Source organism: Anolis carolinensis, chromosome 1 (genome assembly GCF_035594765.1).
Source record: "Anolis carolinensis isolate JA03-04 chromosome 1, rAnoCar3.1.pri, whole genome shotgun sequence".
Classification (NCBI taxonomy): Eukaryota; Metazoa; Chordata; class Lepidosauria; order Squamata; family Dactyloidae; genus Anolis; species Anolis carolinensis.
Window position 1 is genome coordinate 117,152,479 of NC_085841.1, and position 21,333 is coordinate 117,173,811.

At 41.8% G+C, this 21,333-nt stretch overlaps 1 long non-coding RNA gene across 1 annotated transcript in view; it reads left to right on the forward strand.

Annotated features, from left to right (window-relative positions):
* LOC134299176 (uncharacterized) overlaps positions 1–20,226 on the forward strand; it is a 27,199-nt gene extending 6,973 nt beyond the window's left edge. The window contains exons 2-3 of the long non-coding RNA XR_010006336.1: positions 6,108–6,216; positions 19,378–20,226. This is a non-coding gene — a long non-coding RNA (uncharacterized LOC134299176). The remainder of the gene's footprint in view (positions 1–6,107; positions 6,217–19,377) is intronic.
* Positions 20,227–21,333: the final 1,107 nt, after the last annotated feature.

Consider the following 21,333-nt stretch of genomic DNA (forward strand, 5'->3'; position numbering starts at 1 on the left):
CTTGGCACACAACTAAATGCCCCAGAAATACAAAACTTGACAACACGACACAAAAGCCTTGCCTCCCGGTTGTAACAACACAACCACACCACAAAACCACAATCCGGATGCACAAAACTCACAACAACACATTGTGACTATAACAACACAAGTAAACGCCCCAGAAAAACAAAATTTGACAAAACAACGCAAAAGCCTTGCCTCCCGGTTGTAACAACACAATCACACCACAAAACCACAATCCAGACCCACAAAATTCACAACAACGCATCATGACTATAACAACACAAAACACAATGCCCCAGAAATACGAAACTTCGCACACAACGCAAAAGCCTTGCCTCCCAGTTGTAACAACACAACCAAACCACAAAACCACAATCTGGACCCACAAAACTCACAACAACGCATCGTGACTATAACAACACAACTAAACACCCCAGAAATACAAAATTTGACAACACAACACAAAAGCCTTCCCTCCCGGTTGTAACAACACAACCACACCACAAAACCACAATCTGGACCCAAAAAACTCACAACAACGCATTGTGACTATAACAACACAACTAAACCGGATGGCCATCTGTCTGAGAGGTTTGGATGGGTTCTTCCTCCATGACAAAAAGAAAGAAAGGGGTTGGACTGGATGCAAACTACAAATTCCAGCAACCCATGGCATGGAGTCTATGCATTTCAATTAGAGGCCTCTTCCTTCTCCCTTTCCCCGCCATCCAACCCATTGACCCAGTTCCATGGCTCCGCAGGCAGGAAAGGCTGGGACGGATAGAACGAAGGAAGGAGAAAGGGAAGGGAAGTGAAGGAACGCCAAGGACAAGAGCCCTCCCTCTCTGCCCGGAAGGCCAAGAGCAAAAGGGAGAGAAAGACCATTGATCCGGTTATATTTACCCTCCTTTCTGACCAGTGTGTTCTTATCAGCGAGCTCAGGATCAGAGCAGAGAAAGGGAACAGCATAGGAATAAAGGAAACAAGGAGAGCACCCACTCTATCTATCCATCCACTCATCTATCCATCCACTCACTCACTAATAATAAACACCTACACAGGCAAGAATCAGCCGTGCACTGAGTCTACAAGGCCATTCAGTGCTCATCCACCTCCCCAATCCCTACATTCACACTTGGCCTCCAAAAAAACAATTACAATAATAACAATGACAACAACAACAATAACAATCTACACCATCACAGGCAAGAAGCAGCCAGGCACTGAGGCTGAGAGGCCAGTCAGTGCTACACTGGGCCTCCAAAAAACAATACAGTAGCATCTAACTTATCCAGCCTTCATGACCACTTCAACAACAACAATAATAAACACCTACACAGGCAAAAAAAAAAAAGACTATTGTACCACAATAAGATGTAAACCGCACTCAGCAGAATCAGACATTACGATTAACAACAAAAAGACAACAGGGATCTCAAGCAATTATCAATCAACACAAAAATTGAAGAAGGTAACAGACTTCAAATACTACTACTAATGTGAGTATAAAGAAGGGTGGAGGTCACAGCATAAATACAACCTAATGTAGACTGACCAACACCACCAGACTAAGCCACAGCAACGCGTGGCCGGGCACAGCTAGTATATATGTATTTTTACATATGTATAATATGTATTATATGTATAATATGTATTTTTTTTTCAAAACCAGAAGTGGAATGCTGGTCATTTCTAGTTTTGTTTTGTTTTGTTTGTTTGTTTATGGCAGCCTGCATGGCCATTGGAAAACTGGTCTCTCAATATATGTAATTGCCACCTTTGAATTGGAGTCTGGAGAATCACTCCTCACTGGTCACTTTTTCAGTACAGGTGGTTAATCTGAATGACCAAGGCCAAGAACAGTGAAGATCATGAGTTTGCTCCACAATAACCACTTAGAAATCGGCGGTCTTGGGGAGTGTTTGTGTGTTGCCATTTGTGATGTCAGATCTGTCTCTGTTTATTCTTTTACACAGAGTTGTTCTGCAGATCAATGCTTCCTAAGCTATCTAATGAGGGAAACTTATTTTCTTATTCTGGGATCAGCACCATATTTGTTCCCATGAGCTGTAATTGTATTTTAGGGTGGTAGGGACTCATCATGGAGCAACAGCTGATGGCTCAGGGACTGGCCTCAAACCATGGACCACTACTTTGAGTATCACTACTATAAACTATTCTGGATGGCACATAGCATGGAAAGAGGATAGTGTTGGCAAAATATGGATATATCACATTAGAACTGGGGCAGGAATTGTGTGGCTCCCTAGCTGATGTTAGATTGTAACTCCTAGCCCCCCAACCAACATAGATGGTAGTGAGGAATTCTGGGAGTTCAACAACATTTGTAGGTTCAAACAGCAGCTAAGCCCACGTCAAAAAAAATGAGGAAAGGAATGAGGCCCTGCATGTAAGTGACATAGTTAAGTCTTATTATGTGGGGGACAGTTAACATCTGAATTTGTAGTGGTGTCTTGCATCCATGGTGTGTGCATTCCTGTTGGTTATAAGTTGCTGAAGACTGAGAAGTGGTCTGTAAGTGAGCAGTGTTTTCTTGAAGTGCCTGAAATTGAATTATTGCCATTTTCATGGACAACTTTTCTAACAAGTAGAGGCATTCAGAATAGCTCCCGCTCTTAAGGATACTGTGAAATCTTGAGTCTAACAGGTTGATGTGTCATAGATCTACCAAGAACACAGGCCTGTAGCCCGAAAAGAAATCATAAGGGGTTGAAACCCCACCCCCCAGATGACTTTTCAAGCCAGTGTCTCCTGATCTGGCAGGAGATCTCAACAAGGCCCTGCATCATTGTGCAAAGGTTCTTCACAGGTAACAGGTCCTGAACCTTTGTTCCCTCTTTAAGCCCGTTCTTGTCAGCCACAAAAGACAATAATTTCCACAATTGGCAGAAGCTTCTTTCTGTCTTCTTCTGCTTTCTTCTTATTTTCTTTATCATTATGACTGGTTACATTAGGACCCGGTGGCAAAATGGGTTAAATACTTGTGCCAGCAGGACTGCTGACCAGAAGGTCAGCGGTTTGAATCCAGAGAGGTGAGCTCCCATCTGTCAGCTCTAGTTCCCCATGCAGGGACATGAGAGAAGCTTCCCACAGGATGGTCAAAACATCCAGGCATCCCCTTGGCAACATCCTTGAAGACAACCAATTTTCTCACACCAGAAGTAACTTGCAGTTTCTCAAGTTGCTCCTGACATGGAAAAAATCAGAACGTTTTCAACTGTGAATTAGCAAGATGTTTTCAGCCAAGCACAAGTTGTTCTGATGGTACTCTATTTTCTGATGTGTATTGAAGACTTCTATTGCATTTTTTCATCAAATTGTTTAGCAACCAATGCACCAAGCTTCTGATGAACACCATTACCCCCAACTTCTCCTTCAAATACCTCACAGTACTTGCAGAGTGCACCTTGCACATGCAATGAGTAGACTAACCAGGGAAAACTCCTGAACCATTTCAGTTGAAAACTTAGATGCTTCTTATCCACAGGAAATACATATCCTGGCAATGAAGTCTGTGGATTTTGCACTAATTGAGCTCAGAAACAGTTTTGTTCATATAGAATCCAATGACACAGTTTCTTCTCTTTGCTCCTGTTCCATAGTTTCCTTGGCAGAGCTTGGATTAGATGAACCAGTGGGAGACACCACAGTTTCCTCAGTTTTCACCTGGTGCAGTGGGTTAAACCACCAAGCTGCTGAAGTTACTGACCAAAGGGTTGGTGGTTCAAACCTGAGGAGCGAGGTTAGCTCCCGCTGTTAACCCCAGCTTCTGCCAACCTAGAAATTCGAAAACATGCAAATGTTAGTAGATGAATAGGTACCACTCCTCTGGCGGGAAGGTAACGGTGCTCCATGCAATCATGCTGGCCATGACAGTCTACGGATAATGCCGGCTTTTTGGCTTAGAAATGGAGATGAACACCAAGCCTCAGAGTCAGACACGACTAGACTTAATGTCATGGGAAAACCTTTACCTTTACCTAGTGCTTGTAGTTCTGGAGAGACACTTTTATTTTTTTTTTTGCTTCTCATAGACTTGGCAGGGGGATTTGGTTAACCAGTTAAAATTCATGAGTAAACCAGGTTTGGAGGGTGGGTTACCTGAAAAATTTTCAGTCGTCATTTGAACCCCTAAACCGCCCCCTTGGCTATGGGCTTGCAAGAACAGCAAGAACCAACAAATTCATGGTTTTAACTCCCAGATGTACATTGTCTACATCCTCAAGTGTAGTCATTCAGACAATAGCAGTGGTCAGAAACTTTGCTAGCATTTTCTATTTGTACTGTACTGAAAGCAACCTTGAAATCATGCTATGATTCTGTCTGCAAAATGTTTGAGAATAAATCACAGCAGGCTGTCCAAATAGCCAATCCATTTGTCATTAGAACTGGCACGCTGCAGGTTTGTTCAACACCCAAAACAAGTTGTGCAAACTCCATGAGGGCAAGTAATTATCTGTGAAGCACAGCCAAGAATGAGGGCTGGCTTCTTGTGTTTGACCCCCAAGCATTCTCGGCTCCCAAGTCTTGCTTGTGGGACTTGGATGTAACACTGCAATCAAAAGCTCACACATTTCCAACACTGAAGATCCCATAAGAATCAAGTATTTTCCGTCTGCGTTCCAGTTATATGGATGTAACTTGTGTTCTTTATGATGCATTTGGCTCCCATTTCCCACATTTATTGGGTCACTAGGAATATTTCATCAGTTGGGGGTGGTTCTCACTACCTTTCCATTGGAGCTGTTGATTAGAGGCAGAAGGGTTTATGAGCTAAGTCAAGCAAAATATCACCCAAGGGAAAATGGAGGAGGGGATCCATAGGAATGAAGAAGTAAGGGCATTCAAAATGGAAAATTGGCCTTCAATAAAAATGTATGGTACAACCTTATCATATATAATCAGAGATTTGAGAAGCAGCACAGATTTCAAGTGACAGTTAAAGCTGCAGCTATTTCAAGGGACTGAACAGTGCATACAAGAAATGTAAACTTAGCGCAGCCAGCCCTATCATTTGGAAATGAGGCAACTGACTCAGGTAACAGATATCAGGGGTAGGGAGCATCACAAATCTTCTCTTTTGAAATCTCTAGTAGCTGCCCCATGTTGACCTAGATATCCCAGATTCATTGTAAATGCACAAGTGGGAGTCTTCACAACACTGAGGCTGGATCCACACTGCAAAATAATCCAGATTATCCAAGCAAATAATCCAGATTTTCTGCTTTGGACTGAGTCTATACTGCCATATAATCAAGTTCAAAGCAGATAATTTGGATTTTATATGGCAGTGTAAATGGGGCCACAGTGGCCCCTTCCACACAACTGTATAAAATCGCACATTATCTGCATTATCTGGATTATATGGCAGTGTGGATAACCCAGTTCAAAGCAGATATTGTGAATTATCTGCCTTGATATTATGGGTTATATAGCTGTGTGGAAGGGCCCAGTGACGTCTAATACGTATCCTGGGTCTTTTGGCTTTAATTTCACTTTGACCATTTTTGGGAAAGTTGGGGGATACTCTGGAGTTTACTGGATTGGGTCTGATTCAGACCGTCCAGAAGGACACCCCTGCCATCCCCTTTTCATACCCTGAGCAGGGTGCCCTCATGACCAGAAAGAAGGAAAGGGTTGATCGCCCCCTCTTTGTACCAATCATGTGGACATCAATTCTGACATCAACAAATTTGACAGGTGACGACAGGTGTTTGGATGGAGCATCGTGGCTGGTGGGGAGTAGTGGCAGCACCACTGAGGATGAGGTGCTACCAGGATTGATGTGATCCCAATCCATCTGATCCCAAATTCAGGATCTATACGCTGAATCCAGGGTTGCCTTGGGCTAGATTTACACCAGAGTAGTCTGCCAAATGTTCATATGAGCATCATTATATATCAGCATAAAATGAAAAAGAGTATGTAGAGTCAACATTAATGCCAAGAGTATGTTAATAATTACAGGATTGTGCAACTAAAAAGTGAATTGAAATCAATGAACATTTATGCTAAAATGAATAAATTTTAAAGATTTTTGCTAGGTTTGTTCTCTCTCCCACCCTGCTTTTCATTTTTAGGCTGAAAGAGACTAACACTGAAATCACTTGGACAACTGCTACAATAAAAAAGCACCAGTTCAGCTTGATGGAATGGAAATCCAACACTCTCTCCAAGATACTTATCCAGGTACAGGCATACATCATATTTCTAAGTAAATGCAAACAATGAAAGCTTGGATACAAGTTGCACCCTTCTGTATCCCATTGCACTGTCACCCATCTTATAAACATCTATCTGTTGGTATAGCTGTGCTTTTATAGTGACTCACTGACTGCATCTATGAGGTGGACAGAAATCTACAAAAGCATATGGTAAAAAATCCAATCAGGGTGAAAAATTATACCCTTTCCCTGCCCACTTTTTTAATCTCCTCTCAGCTGGCAGTCAAATCAGCCTTGTGTGAAATAGAAGAGGGACACATTCTTATCTTCCAGTTTAGGCTTCCAAAAGCCCTGTCTGCTCCCAACTCCATAAACCCTTTAATGTTGAAAGAGAAAGTAAGGCCGAAGAGTAAAAAGTACCTGGGTCTTATAGATAAAGCTCAGCGCGGGAGAACACATATTACACACTTTCTCTTCATAGAGGTTTAACCAGCCATTATAAATGCTGGAAAAAAAACCACCCTGATTTTAGCTCAAAGGTTTATTCTACACAAGCACTTGGAATGATTCTGGAATACCAAATACAAAATATTATCTAATCTTAATCCAGGGCATGCAAAAATCACTTTTTGGGCTGCAATTCTTACTATTCCCCAGTGCTTCTAATAAATTAACTTCCTCAAACTGCGTTAATCAGCGGGAGTCCCCTCATCCCATATTTTCTACTTGTCATGCTTTATAAAAAGCAATTACCTTCAACTTTTTTCTCAATTATGGCATTTTGATACTACTTTAAGTGCCATTGCACTGTCCTGTGGAATGTATAGTATTTATAGTTTTGGTATTTAGAATTCTCAACTAGAGACTTGTAGTGTTTCATGACACTACAAGCCCCAGGACTTTTTAGGATGCATCTATGGCAGTTAAAATGGGATTGAAGAGCTATAATTGTGAGAGGAGACCAACACTGAGTCAGAGAAGGGTACCAGTTTTACAGAATTCCCACTTCCAAATGAACTTCCCCATTAATACTTATTTTCCTCCCTCTGGGGAGATAGAGGTAGTAAGAGTGGATGGGAAAGAGATTAGGAGATGGAAAACCATCAGAGAAGAAAGGGCTAAGATAATTGCCTCTTATTAGGAGCCGCGGTGGCACAATGGGTTAAAGTAACTTTTTGTCAGCTGAACTGCTGACCTGAAGGTTGGGTTGCTAACCTGAAGGTTGCCAGTTTGAATCTGCAAGACAGGGTGAGCTCCTGTCTGTCAGCTTTAGCTTGTGGAGACATGAGAAAAGCCTCCCAGTTAACACATCCAAGTGTCCCCTGGGCAACGTCTCTGTAGACGGCCAATTCTCTCACACTAGAAGCGACTTGCAGTATGTTCCCAAGTCATTTCAGATACAATAAAAAACTGACTCTTATTGACACCTGTAATGATTGTTTCAACTAAAGGGAAAAAAGGCTGAATGGGGAGAGCTACCTGTGAGAGAACCTAGGGAATTGGTCACTATCCGCTTGGGGGAAAAATCCCTAAAACACATTTTAATTTGACATTTTATGTGAGGCTGATCGTTTTATTATGCCATTATATATAATGGGAATTTGAGCATTCATAGATCTGGGTGTCCATGAGAAGTCCTGAAGCAAACCCCCATTCCAGGACTAGCTCTTAAATTATGTTTTATTTTATGTAATTATATTTCTATCCTTCACAAGGATTCCTGGGAGGTAACAACAATATTAAAACAACTATGAGTAATCAAATAAAAAAACAGGTGATGAACCAATAAAACTGAAAATGTAAAGTGTTCCTATTCTATAAAAATTAATACACGGAATTACAAAATCTCCAAGGTTGGTGTGTTATGTAACCAGACTCCATGTGTTTGCATTTTTTGTTCTAGAATGTACAATCACATTAAATGTGGTATCCCAAACATTTCATGACCGTTCAAGACAATTTGGAAAGCCTATGTATTTTTCCCTTTTATAATGTATCTGCTAGTTTGGATCTTTTTGCTTGGTGAAAAAACAATTTTAAGATGCTACCAACCTGTACATAAAATTAACAATTCAACCTGTGCAATGTTATGAACATTTCTCACAAATGCTTAACAACTTTTTTATTTATTTATATACAAATACTTCCTCATATGAGTATATTGCAGAAAGCATCAACTGTCCAATGAACTTTCACACTGAAAAATATCAGCCAATGTTTGCACATTTCTTAGAAATGTGATGGACTGTGTGAATATCTTATATTTTCCTACTGTAAACTAGTAAGCATTGAGCACTGCATTTAGCAAACCAAGTATTCACTGATATCACTGATGTTCTGGATATTTCGAAAAGCTAACTACAATCCACAAATTTCAGGAAATGTATATACAAATTTTTGGATAGCAATAAATTTGGTTTGAATTCATTTATAGAAACTTTAGGACTGCCCCTTCTGTTGCAATCCTGGAAAGTGTATGGACACACATGAGTAGGCACTGAGAGCTGGGCCGCCTGGAGTGTGTTATTCCAAGCCAGACGTGTGCTCACAGATGGCTCGGGGTGCGATTTGGCAGGATGGTGCTAATGGCACTTTTACATGGGAATATCTGGACGGAAAACATTCCACTCCGTTCATATTTACTTGGGCAAGGTTTGAGCACAGCTCTTGCTATCCCCACATCATGCACGGTGTGTGCTTTCCATTTGGGGATAATAAACAGAAAAATCTGTGCCCATTTACATGCACAGTTTTAGGACTCTGCTTGTGAGAACTGATCTTACTTTTGTCATCCAGAGCCAGCTTGGTTTCATTAAGGTTTGTAGAAAAACAATGGAGGTAATTAGTTTGTCACCTCTTTATCTCTAATGACCTTCTGAGATTGAGAACCTTTTATTACAGGAGGTTCCACGGTCTTGATAAACTGGTCATTTTCAACTCAGGACAGGACTGAGTTTTCTTTCGCATGCTCTCTATCCCTTTTCCTGCTGCTGCTGCTCAGTCGTTTAGTCGTCTCCGACTCTTTGTGACCTTATGGACCAGTCCACACCAGAGCTCCCTGTCAGCCATCGCTGCCCCCAGTTCCTTCAAGGTGAGGCCAATCATTTCAAGGATCCCATCCATCCATCCATCTTTATTTATTTATTTATTTATTTATTTATTTACATCACTTTTACCCTGCCTTTCTCTCCGAGGAGACTCAAAGCGGCTTACAGTAAACAGGCAAAAATTCAATGCCTAAAAACTATGTAAAAACAACAACATCTTGCCCTTGGTCGGCCTCTCTTCCTTTTTCCTTCCATTTTCCCCAGCATCATGATCTTCTCCAAGCTTTCCTGTTTCCTCATGATGTGGCCAAAATACTTCATCTTTGCCTCTAATATCCTTCCCTCCAGTGAGCAGTCGGGCATTATTTCCTGGAGGATGGACTGGTTGGATCTTCTTGCAGTCCAAGGCACTCTCATGATTTTCCTCCAACACCAAAGTTCAAAAACGTCTATCTTCCTTCGCTCAGCCTTCCTTATGGTCCAGCTCTCGCAACCATAGGTCACTATAGGGAATACCATTGCTTTGACTATGCAGACCTTCATTGCCAGTGTGATGTCTCTGCTCCCTTTTCCTATCTCCCTCATATATTTAACATGGAGAAGTGAATGACAGCCTGGCCTTGGCAATAGAGTTATGGGCTAATGAGCAATGTAATGGCCTACCATGCAGTTAGTACTCATTGCATTAGCAATGCCTCCAAATGTTAAAGAGAAAGCAAGCTGTAAAGAAGAGGCAGTTCAACTATGGGTAATTTAGTAGTGATCTCAATGGCAGTTATTTGCACAAGGTGTAATGCCTTAGTCAGATGCTAATCTTGTCAGATTTTGGCTGCAATCAGGAATGGAGCAACAAGAGGAAGGTAGCACGAGAACATTGTCCTCCTGAATAAGAATTCTATTCCCCCTCATAAAACATTTTCCTTCTGTCCCTAAATTTCTATCATTGCAAAGTGACAAACTATTTTTCACATCTAGAATTCTTATATTTGATATGTTTTGCATTCCATTGGAAACTTTGCCTGATCTTTTTTTTGGGGTGCATAGATTCTGTTTTTAAAAGTTCAATATTTTAAGCTGCCACAATTCTAGATATTTGGAGAAGGAAGGAAAATTTCAAAGAAACAGGAATAATTGTTATTTGAGGGTAGCAGTGCCCACATTTTGCTTGTAACGACATCCCTACAATCCCAAAAGAGAAGATGGCTGGGGGAAAAGGGTGTTTTTTAAAACTAACCCCCACCCTCAGGCCCCTTCTACACTGCCATATTATTCAGTTCAGAGCAAATAATTTGGATTGTATATGTCAGTGTAGAAGGAGCCTCAGGCTCTTTCCACACTGCCCCGCTATTCCAGAATCTGATCCTAGATTATCTTATCTCAGATTATCTGTCAGTGGAGACTCATGTAATCCAGTTTAAAGGAGAAAATCTGGGATATAAGGTAGTGTAGAAGGGGCCTCGGTATAAACCTTCAAGTTACTGATGAACCCAAAGGGTGCTCACCAATGCATCGTCTTCATGGAAAGAAGTCACGAGTGAAGTGCCGCAGGGCTCCGTCCTGGGCCCGGTTCTGTCTCAACATGATCATCACGTTTGCAGACGACACCAAACTGGGAGGGATAACTAACACTCCAGAAGACAGGAGCAGAATTCAAAATGATCTTGACAGACTAGAGAGATGGGCCGAAACTAACAAAATGAAGTTCAACAGGGACAAATGCAAGATACTTCACTCAGGGCCGTAGCAAGAAAATTTTTCGGCGGGGGGGGTGGGGGTGGGGGTGGGGGGTTAACCCCTAGCACACACCCCTCCCCACTACAAACCTGACAATGTCTGTTTGAGATAGTGCCTGGAGGGGCTCTTAATGTTTTGTGTCTCATAGACTTAGCATGGGGATTTGGTTAACCAGTTAAAATTCATGAGTAAACCAGGTTTTTTTTATAACCTGAAAAATTTCGGGGGGGGGGGGGGGTTGAACCCCTAAAACCGCCCCCTCGCTACAGGCCTGATTTCACTTCGGCAGAAAAAATGGAAATCAAAGATACAGAATGGGGGACGCCCGGCTTGACAGCAGTGTGTGCGAAAAAGACCTTGGAGTCCTCGTGGACAACAAGTTAAACATGAGCCAACAATGTGATGCAGCAGCTAAAAAAGCCAACGGGATTCTGGCCTGCATCAATAGGGGTATAGCGTCTAGATCCAGGGAAGTCATGCTCCCCCTCTATTCTGCCTCTGGAAGATGACATTCAAACCAACCCCCGACAGATGGCCATCCAGCCTCTGCTTAAAAGCCTCCAAAGAAGGAGCCTCCACCACAGCCCGGGGGGAGAGAGTTCCACTGTCGAACAGCTCTCACAGAGAGGAAGTTCTTCCTGATGTTCAGGTGGAATCTCCTTTCCTGTAGTTTGAAGTCATTGTTTCGTGTCCTAGTCTGCAGGGCAGCAGAAAACAAGCTTGCTCCCTCCTCCCTATGACTTCCCTTCACGTATTTGTACATGGCTATCATGTCTCCTCTCAGCCTTCTCTTCTGCAGGCTAAACATGCCCAGCTCTTTAAGCCGCTCCTCATAGGGCTTGTTCTCCAGACCGTTAATCATTTTAGTCGCCCTCCTCTGGACACTTTCCAGCTTGTCAACATCTCCCTTCAGCTGCGGTGGCCAGAATTGGACACAGTATTCCAGGTGTGGTCTGACCAAGGCAGAATAGAGGGGGAGCATGACTTCCCTGGATCTAGACACTGTACTCCTATTGATGCAGGCCAAATTCCCATTGGCTTTTTTTGCCGCCACATCACATTATAGGCTCATGTTTAACTTGTTATCCATGAGGACACCAAGATCTTTTTCACACGTACTGCTGTCGAGCCAGGCGTCCCCCATTCTGTATCTTTGCATTTCACTTTTTCTGCCTAAGAAATATTGCATTTGTCCCTGTTGAACTTCATTTTGTTAGTTTCGGCCCATCTCTCTAAACTGTGAAGATCGTTTTAGATTCTGCTCCTGTCTTCTGGAGTGTTGGCTATCCCTCCCAGTTTGGTGTCATCTGCAAACTTGATGATCAACCCTTCATCTAAGTCATTCATAACAATGTTGAACAGAACCGGGCCCAGGACGGAGCCCTGCGGCACTCCACTTGTCACTTCTTTCCAGGATGAAGAAGACACATTGGTGATCACCCTTTGGGTTCGTTCGCTTAGCCAATTACAGATCCACCTAACCGTAGTTTTGCCTAGCCCACATTTGACTAGCTTGTTTGCCAGAAGGTTGTGGGGGACCTTGTTGAAGACCTTACTGAAATCCAGGTACGCTACAACCACGGCGTTCCCCGCATCTACCCAGCTTGTAACTCTATCGAAAAAAGAGATCAGATTAGTCTGGCATGATTTGTTTTTGATAAATCTGTGTTGACTATTAGCAATGACCACATTTGTTTCTAAGTGTTTGCAGACCACTTCCTAATGATCATTTCCAGAATCTTGCCTGGTATTGACGTGAGGCTGACCGGATGGTAATTGTTTGGGTCGTCCTTTTTTCCCTTCTTGAAGATAGGGACCACATTCGCCCTCCTCCAATCTGCTGGGACTTCTCCCGTTCTCCAAGAACTCTCAAAGATGATTGCCAGTGTTTCTGAAATAATTTTAGCTAGTTTCTTCAATACTCTTGGATGTAAATAAATAAATAAATAAATAGGTTATATAGAACTGTTCTTAAATTGAATTTGTATGTAAGTCAGAACAGGTACATTTTGAAGTGTAACTCCAGGTGTGCACACACACACACAATTTGGGCCCCTTCTACACAGCAGTATAAAATCCCACATTATCTGCTTTGAACTGGATTATATGGCAGTGTGGACTCAGATAATCCAGTTCAAAGCAGATATGATGGATTATCTGCCTGGATATTTTGGGTTATATAGCTGTGTGGAAGGGCTCTCAGACACATCAATGGAGTTCATATTAAAGCATTAACTCTATACTGGTTACATGGTGGTGAAGTGGGATCAGGGTATAATAGGATACAGAAAGATGCAAATTCTCTCCCCGGCTATAAACCTGCAAAGATTACGTAAGGTGATACAGGTCTGTAAAACTGGTAGTAATCTTGAAGTGGGAAAGCAGTAGAGCTAGTTATTCAGGGATGTTCAACTGAAGAGGAATGGTAGTGTTACATGAATAGTAGTAAGGACATATGTATACATCTATGTAACCTACCAAGAAATTATGACCGCATTGTGTTGTCGAAGGCTTTCATGGCCTGAATCACTAGGTTGTTGTGAGTTTTCCAGGCTGTATGGCCATGTTCGAGAAGCATTCTCTCCTGATGTTTCACCCACATCTATGGCAGACATCCTCAGAGGTATTACTGCATTTCTATTTAAACCTCTGCTGCTGGACTTGAATTTGTGAATTTATTCTGCTTCTGGTGTTGATCTTTCCAATGTTTTCTAGTCATTTATTTTTCTAGAATCGCTACTTGAAGATTACTGACGGTATATCCAGGAAAATTAAAATCCATTGTCCTGTTTTCCACAGCATGCATATACAAAGTTGGCAGCTCAGCTGTTTACGCTTTTTGCTTTTGCTGGGAAAATGCTCTTGGGAGGAAGCTAACAGATTTTTTTTTTATTTTCTCGGAAAATGTTTTCTAAACCTTTTCTAAACCTTTCTAAAAGTGCATGAAATTTTTCATTATTGTTTCTTTAGATAAAAAAGGACTATTATTACTACAGAGTTATAAAACCTCGAATGCCAGTTTGTTTAAATGATGGAAATGCAGTGTTAATAATGCATATTTGTAGTGTATAACCAACTAGAAATGTATACTTATTATGAAAAAACTATGGACAATACATGCTTATAAAAGAAGCTAAAATTAGATGCCCTATTATTTGTTTTGAGTTTAGGGGCCGCAGAATATCCTGAAGATTTCTACTTTGTTAATAGTCAATCTTATCATTGCAGCCAAAATAACTCTGACTGTTGGGGGAAATTAGAAGTATTTAGGCTTTTCCCCATTATAATCTTTTGTTTAGTATTGGAATAATCAATTAGAATTCTAATATACATGGTTTGTATTTTTTGAACTTTGCTGCAGGGTCATGATTTGCATGAGATTGTGCCCTTTATCTTCACATACCAGTTATCTGTGTCATTTCTTTCATAGCACTTTTAACACTGCTGTTTATTTTGGCATCTTTGTGTAATGCATGTTGCACAAAATGTTAAAGAGAAAGCAGGCTGTAAAGAAGAGGTAGTTCAACTACATATTCCTTCTGTCTCTAAATTTCTATAATTGCAAAGTGATAGACACTGTTGTCGACCGCGTTTCTAGGGGATCGGGCCCCTTAAGGGGAGAGCCGATCCGGTCCTGAGAGAACGGACCTTGGCGGAGCCAATAAGAGAATATGAACCGCAATACAACCTGGAGCTGAAATGAAGAAGGTCCGCCAAAGATGAAGGAAAATCCGCCAAGGAGTCTTTATTGAGCGATTCAGCTGAAAAGGACACTAGTAGCGATCATTCAGTCTACTAGCGTAACATACATTCAAAATAAAGCCATATTTATACAATGTTTCGGTCTGACAGCCCTTTGAATTTCCCGCCCTGCTCCCCCGCCCATCTGATCGCGGATAGGCTAGAAGGCTGAACGAGGCGGGCTTTCGTTTCCCGCCTTGCTCTGCTGGTCCAATGGGGAGCCGCTTTTTGTCCCCACTCGGGCCAATCAGAGAGGAGGAGGTGGGAGCTATTGAAACAATGAAGTGCCAGGGCAGGAAATATCAGATTTACTCCTGCCAGACCGATTTCTAAAGGAATTAATGGCACCCATCAAGGAGGTCCGGGTTCCTGTCACGTTCACAGATTTTAGATATGCCTTGGGGTGTCAGAGGGGAAGTGGTGATGGGTGTTGATGAGCCAAAATTGACAGGCTCCACAGGGCGCCTTCCTGAGGTGTCCTGGAATTTCCTGGGATATGACAATGTTTGCTCTGGGAGCTGAATCACCTTTAGGACTATACTCCGAATTTGGTGACTCAAGCCTTATATTGTCCATGCAATCTGAATTAGATTGGGTTAAGCTGTGGCAGATTATCCTTTTGTTTTTGGGAAAGGAAGCCTGGGTCATAGGAGCAGGGGTTCATGTTGGGGTCAAAATATTTCCCATTTGATTTCATGATTTGACAATTATATGAAATAGAATGAAAATTAAAATAAAGTTGGAACATAAACCCAGCTGGGAAAAACACATATTTTCCGGGGATCCCAAAGAGTACAAATACATATAGGCAGATAGATAGATTTCAAGGAAGCAAGGGAGAATCCATAAAGGTGGGTTACATTGCATAAAGGGGAATCATGAATGATATAAACAATTGAAAACATTTGATAAGAACGGAGTTCACAACATCTGGGGAACCCAATATGGAAAGTCATAGGAGTGGAGTTCTAGCAGCATGATTTCACAATTCATGAAGTTAGCCCAACGATTAGAAATTCATACAACAGTGAGTCATGAGGGTGTCCAGGTACATAGAATATGAAAATTCACGGATACATGAGGAAAAAGAGTTCATCTGTGATGGAAGGAATTCATAGAGATGGCATGGGGAAGGGGCACATGTGGGTTGCAGTCTTGGGAAGTATAAGATTTCATAAGTCCAGGGATAGGTCTGGGGAAGAGTGTTCTTCTCCTTCATAAAATTATTAAGGTATGAATGAAACGTGGAGGGCGCCCGTCCGGGCACCCCCTGGCAGCTGTGGAGAGGGTGAGGGTCCTTGGAGAACTATGTCTCCCCAGCGAGAGAGCGATCCCCCCATCCCCAGTTCACAGAAAGGGGCTAGGGATCTCTTAAAACCATTCCGCGGGTCGCGGGGAGAGGAAAGTCCGGGATAAGGCAGCAGTTTGGCTTGAAAGGAGCAGTCGGTCCCGTTTGACAGTCAGCTGTTGAGGTGCCGAGAACTGGACCGATTTCGGTTCCGCTGGTGGTCCTTGAGTCAGGGGCCTTAAAAAGGGTTAGGACTAAAAGATGAGTGTGCTAGGGGTAATTTTGATAAAGATATGAGCCAATTTGTACCGTCCGCCGTATTAACCTATGGCGGAGAAGCCTCCGCCAGGGTTTTAAAGATCAGACGGGTCAGTGAGAGAGAGAGAGGGAAATTACATGCAAAGGAAGGAGTCAGAGAATGACACAAAATAACCAGATAGAGAGTGTTACTGTTAAAATAAATGCTACTTTTATTGGGGGATTTGTTACATAGTGCAGGGAAGGGGAAAGTGAAAAAAAAAGATCTTTTAATAATAGTCTGCTGCAGTCCCGCTCCGTTCCCTTTTGGTGAGTGATCTGTGGAACTCTCCGCTGCGAGTTCAAATTAATTTAAAAGCCGGGGTTTCGGTCATCAACACTGACTATTGTTCACATTTAGAATTCTTATATGTGATATGTTTTGCATTTCATTGGTAACTTTGCCTGCCCCTTTTCTTTGGGTGACTAAATTCTGCTTTTAAAAGTTCAATATTTTAAGATGCCACAGTGCTAGAAATTTGGAGAGGGAAGGGTTTTCTTAGGCCCTTCTACAATGCCATATAAAATCCAGATTATCTGCTTTTAACTGGATTATATGGCAGTGTAGAAGGGGAATACTCAGGCTGGATCTACCCTGCCATATAATCCAAATTATCAAATCAAATAATTCAGATGATCTGCTTTGAACTGGATTATATGAGTCTACACTGACTTCAAATCAGATAATCTGGATTTTATATGGTAGTGTAGAAGAGGTCGTGGAATTCTAATATATATGGTTTGTATTTTTTTAACCTTTCCCCAGGGTAATGACTTGCATGAGATAATGCCCTTTAGCTTCACATACCAAATACTTCTTGTGTCATGTTTTTCATAGCACTTTTAACACAACTGTTCCATTTGACATCTTCGTGTGATGTATGTTCCACCATTACAACTACCTGGTGTGTATACAAAATGAGATTCAACTCACAGTATAATTTCCATCCTAATATAGTTAGAATTATCTAAACCTTGCCCCTAACGTATTTGTCTTCTTTTGTTCTCACCAGCTTACCAAGAGTAATTCTCCATCTCTGTGTCTTCAAACCTACTCAGGCTTTCTAGGGATTCTTGGGGATTCCTGTCTTTTCAAGCTGAGTTGTTTTTTGGATGTATGCGATTCACATGCATTGTTAAAAGATCAAGGGAAATTAACATTGTTGAAACTCTGGCAGAGAGCTCTATAGGCTAACTGCTTTCTTCTTTGCCTAGGACAAATACTTTGAATTATACATTCTGCAATTAAATGTTTTCCCCATAGTATTGGTGAGAGGAGTAGTACTGCATTTGCAATTATAACACGGAAAAATAAAGTTGCTGAAGTAATTTAATGAACCGCAAGCTAAACAGTCTTTTCGTTGTTCATCCCTTCATATTGGTAAGAAATGAACAGTTGTTGCTGTGTGTCTTCAGGTCATTTTGGAGCTACAGTGAGCCTAAGGTGAACCTATCTCAGGGTTTCTTGCCAAGATTTGTTTAGAAGAGTTTTGCCATTGCTTTCCTCAAAGGCAGGGAGCATGGGAATTGCCCAAAGTAACCCAGGAGGTATCATGAAGGGGGTTGGACTAGATGGCCCATATGGTCTTTTCCAACTCTATAATTTTATGATTCTATGCACCCTAGGAGCCCCTGGTGGCACAGTGGGTTAAACCACTGAGCTGCTGCACTTGCTGAATGAAAGGTCAACAGTTCGAATCCAGGGAGCAGAGTGAGCTCCTGATATCAGCTTCATCTTCTGCCAACCTAGCAGTTCGAAAACATGTAAATGTGAATAGATCAATAGGTACAGCTTCGGCAGGAAGGTAATGGCACTTCATGCAGTCATGCCAGCCAGATGACTTTGGAGGTGTCTATGGACAACGCTGACTCTTCAGCTTAGAAATGGAGATGAACACCAACCCCCAGAGTCAAACACGACTAGACTTAATGTCAGGGGGAAACCTGTACCTTTACCTATACACCTTGGTCTCTAGAACTGAAATTCACCACTCAAAACACTACACCACATTAGCTGTAAAACAAGTGAACATTAATATCCGCATTTTCTAATCTAAAAATATTTCTGATGATCCATGATGCTGACTGGCACAACCTGGGGATCACAATCAGATACAGTGAAGACATCTGCCCTTGTGCTTTGCTACTTTGCTGCTGAGTATGCATGCCCAGTGTGGAATACATCTCACCATATTAAAACAGTGGATGTGGCTCTTAATGAGACAGCCCTATTATCACAGGATGTCTACGCCCTACACTGCTGGAGAAATTATACTGTTTGTTTAGCCGGTAATGTACCACCTGATATCTGCCAGGAAGTAGCAGCCAGCAATGAAAGGACCAAGGCATTGACATCTCCAGCCCGTCCTCTGTTTGGATATCAGCCAGCATGCCAACGCCTTAACTCAAGAAACAGCTTCCTAAGATGTACAGAGATACTCACAGATTTACAATAATTCCTTTCAGAAGAACAATCTAGTTTTCAGTAAGAGCTATACCTCAAACTTCCTGCACATATAAACCTACATTTTTATCCAGGTTAGGCCAGCATTTAATTAAGAAGTCTTAAAAATATTTCTCTGCAGTATTGGGGATATTGTGTTATTAATTATACACACCAGAATCTTGTTTAGTTTTCCCACTAGTATTATGTAACAGCATCAAGACAGTAAGATTCCATAATGGGAGGAAAGGTTATACATGAATGCTCTCCTGCACTGAAAATGGGTTAAGCATACATTTTTATAATTGCAACATTGAAATGATATTAATGAGCTGAATTAAAAGGACAGTTGTTGGTACTTTAGGACCCAGGTGCAGATATTATTAATGTAAAACAATAATTTAATCTATCCAATTATGTCAACTTCTAATGGCTGTCTAATGTTATTTGTGTGTAAGGTCACCATGAGAATGTATTGGGATCGTAGAATATTATAATTATTTAATAGAGTCGCCCCTTTGACAGTACAGGATCTCCCGCTAAGGCAGTTCCAATGTTTAATATATGTTTGTATCTCCCATTGCCAGGAACCCTACACACCCACTTCCCCACTGAAACATTTATGCTCTATTGCAGCCATGATGGCATCCAGATGCACTGGGCTGGACCCACCGCGGTGCTACATTGGTGCCCAAATGTTCCACATGGCTCAAGACCACATCGGCCTCGTTGGATCATCACATCACCCACTGCATCACCTCTGTTCCTTGGTGGCTATGGAGATCCATGCAAGTGCATTGCAATCGCCTATTGTGTCTGTGATGTCAGAATGGGAGCCATATGTGACCAGCAAGAAGGATATTCAGTTGATGTGTTCTGTCATGAATACTCAGTAAGAGATGAAAAGTGGGATTCACAGTTTTTAGGACCTTGATATCTGCTGAGGTTTGATTTTGTGGATCCAAAAATCCATGAATGGTCAAGAATGGGCCGGGCTGTGGCGCAGGCTGGTAAACAGCTGCTGTAATAAATCACTCTGACCATGAGGTCATGAGTTCGAGGCCAGCCCATGGCAGGGTGAGCACCCGTCAATTAAAAATAAAATATAGCCTCTGCTCATTGCTGACCTAGTAACCCGAAAGATAGTTGCATCTATCAAGTAGGAAATAAGGTACCACTTATAAAAAAGTGGGGAGGCAAGTTTAACTAATTTACAACGTTGGAATGAGGAAGTGAGGAAGTGCCATCAGAGTGGCCAGAATCGAACATCCCCTCAGGAGAAGGTTAAATTGCCTCTGCGTCTGTCTGTCTGTTGTCTCTGTCTCGATGTGTTTATGTGTTTATGGGCACTATCTCGATGTGTTTATGGGCATTGAATGTTTGCCCAATATGTACATAATGTGAGCCGCCCTGAGTCCCCTTCGGGGTGAGAAGGGCAGAATATAAATACTGTAAATAAATAAATAAATAAATAAATAAAATATACAGTGCCATAGTAAAATGGTGTCCATTATTTAAAATGAAAAAAATCAAATATTTTCAAGATGTGCACACTCTGGGCAGTTAAAGCGGGGTATAAATATAACAACAACAACAACAACAACAACAACAACAACAACAACAACAACAACAACAACAACAGAATCTGCAGATACAGAATCTGTGGGTATGGAGCAGCAACTGTCTTTGAAATCGTCATTGTTGCTGCTGCTGATTTCAAATATCCTGATTTGAAATAGTGAAATGAGTATTGGTCAGGGGTCAACTTCTGAAAATCTGCTAAAGGCTGTTTTCCTCCATTCTATTCAAGGGCAGACAGTTAGTTGTTTGCCTGATATTGTTAGACCCAGGATCTCTATCCCTCCATCCAGCATATCCGTCTGGGAGTTAGAGATCAATAACATTGGGAGAATCACAGGTTTTTCACACACACACACACACACACCCAATTAGTCTAAGTGCCCTTCACATTGACCATATAATGTAGTTTGACACCAGTTTAAGATTATGGTGGCCACAAAATGCACACCACCAAGCAGCATGGATTAACCTACAACCTATAAAGCCCTAAACAGTTCAGGTCCAGCCTATCTTTGCGATTGCATTTTCTACTACGAACCTGCTCAGACATTAAGATCTGCTGAGGAGGTCCTCCTCTCTCTCCCGCCATCGTCTCAAATATGGTTGGTGAGGATGAGGAAAAGGGCCTTCTCAGTGGGGGGCCCCCAGCTCTGGAACTCTCTCCCGAGAGAAATTAGATTAGCCCCCACCTTGGTTACATTCTGAAAAGACCTGAAAATCTGGTTATTTCAACATGCTTTCGACTAATTTGGCACAATTTGACGGAGTCCTTTTACCTCCACCTAAAGTTATTATTATTTTATTATTAAATGAGAAGCAGCACATAAAGAAGTCACAAGTGAGTCTAATGTAAGCCATATAATGTGCTGCAGCTAATCCAGATATATCCAGATATTCAGGGCGAAACTGGCTTTGCAAAATGCAGAGCATATTATAGACACCCACCCCTGCTGAAGCACAGTGAAGAATCCTGAATGGGAGCTGCCAAAAAATGTTCTAAGGACATGAATG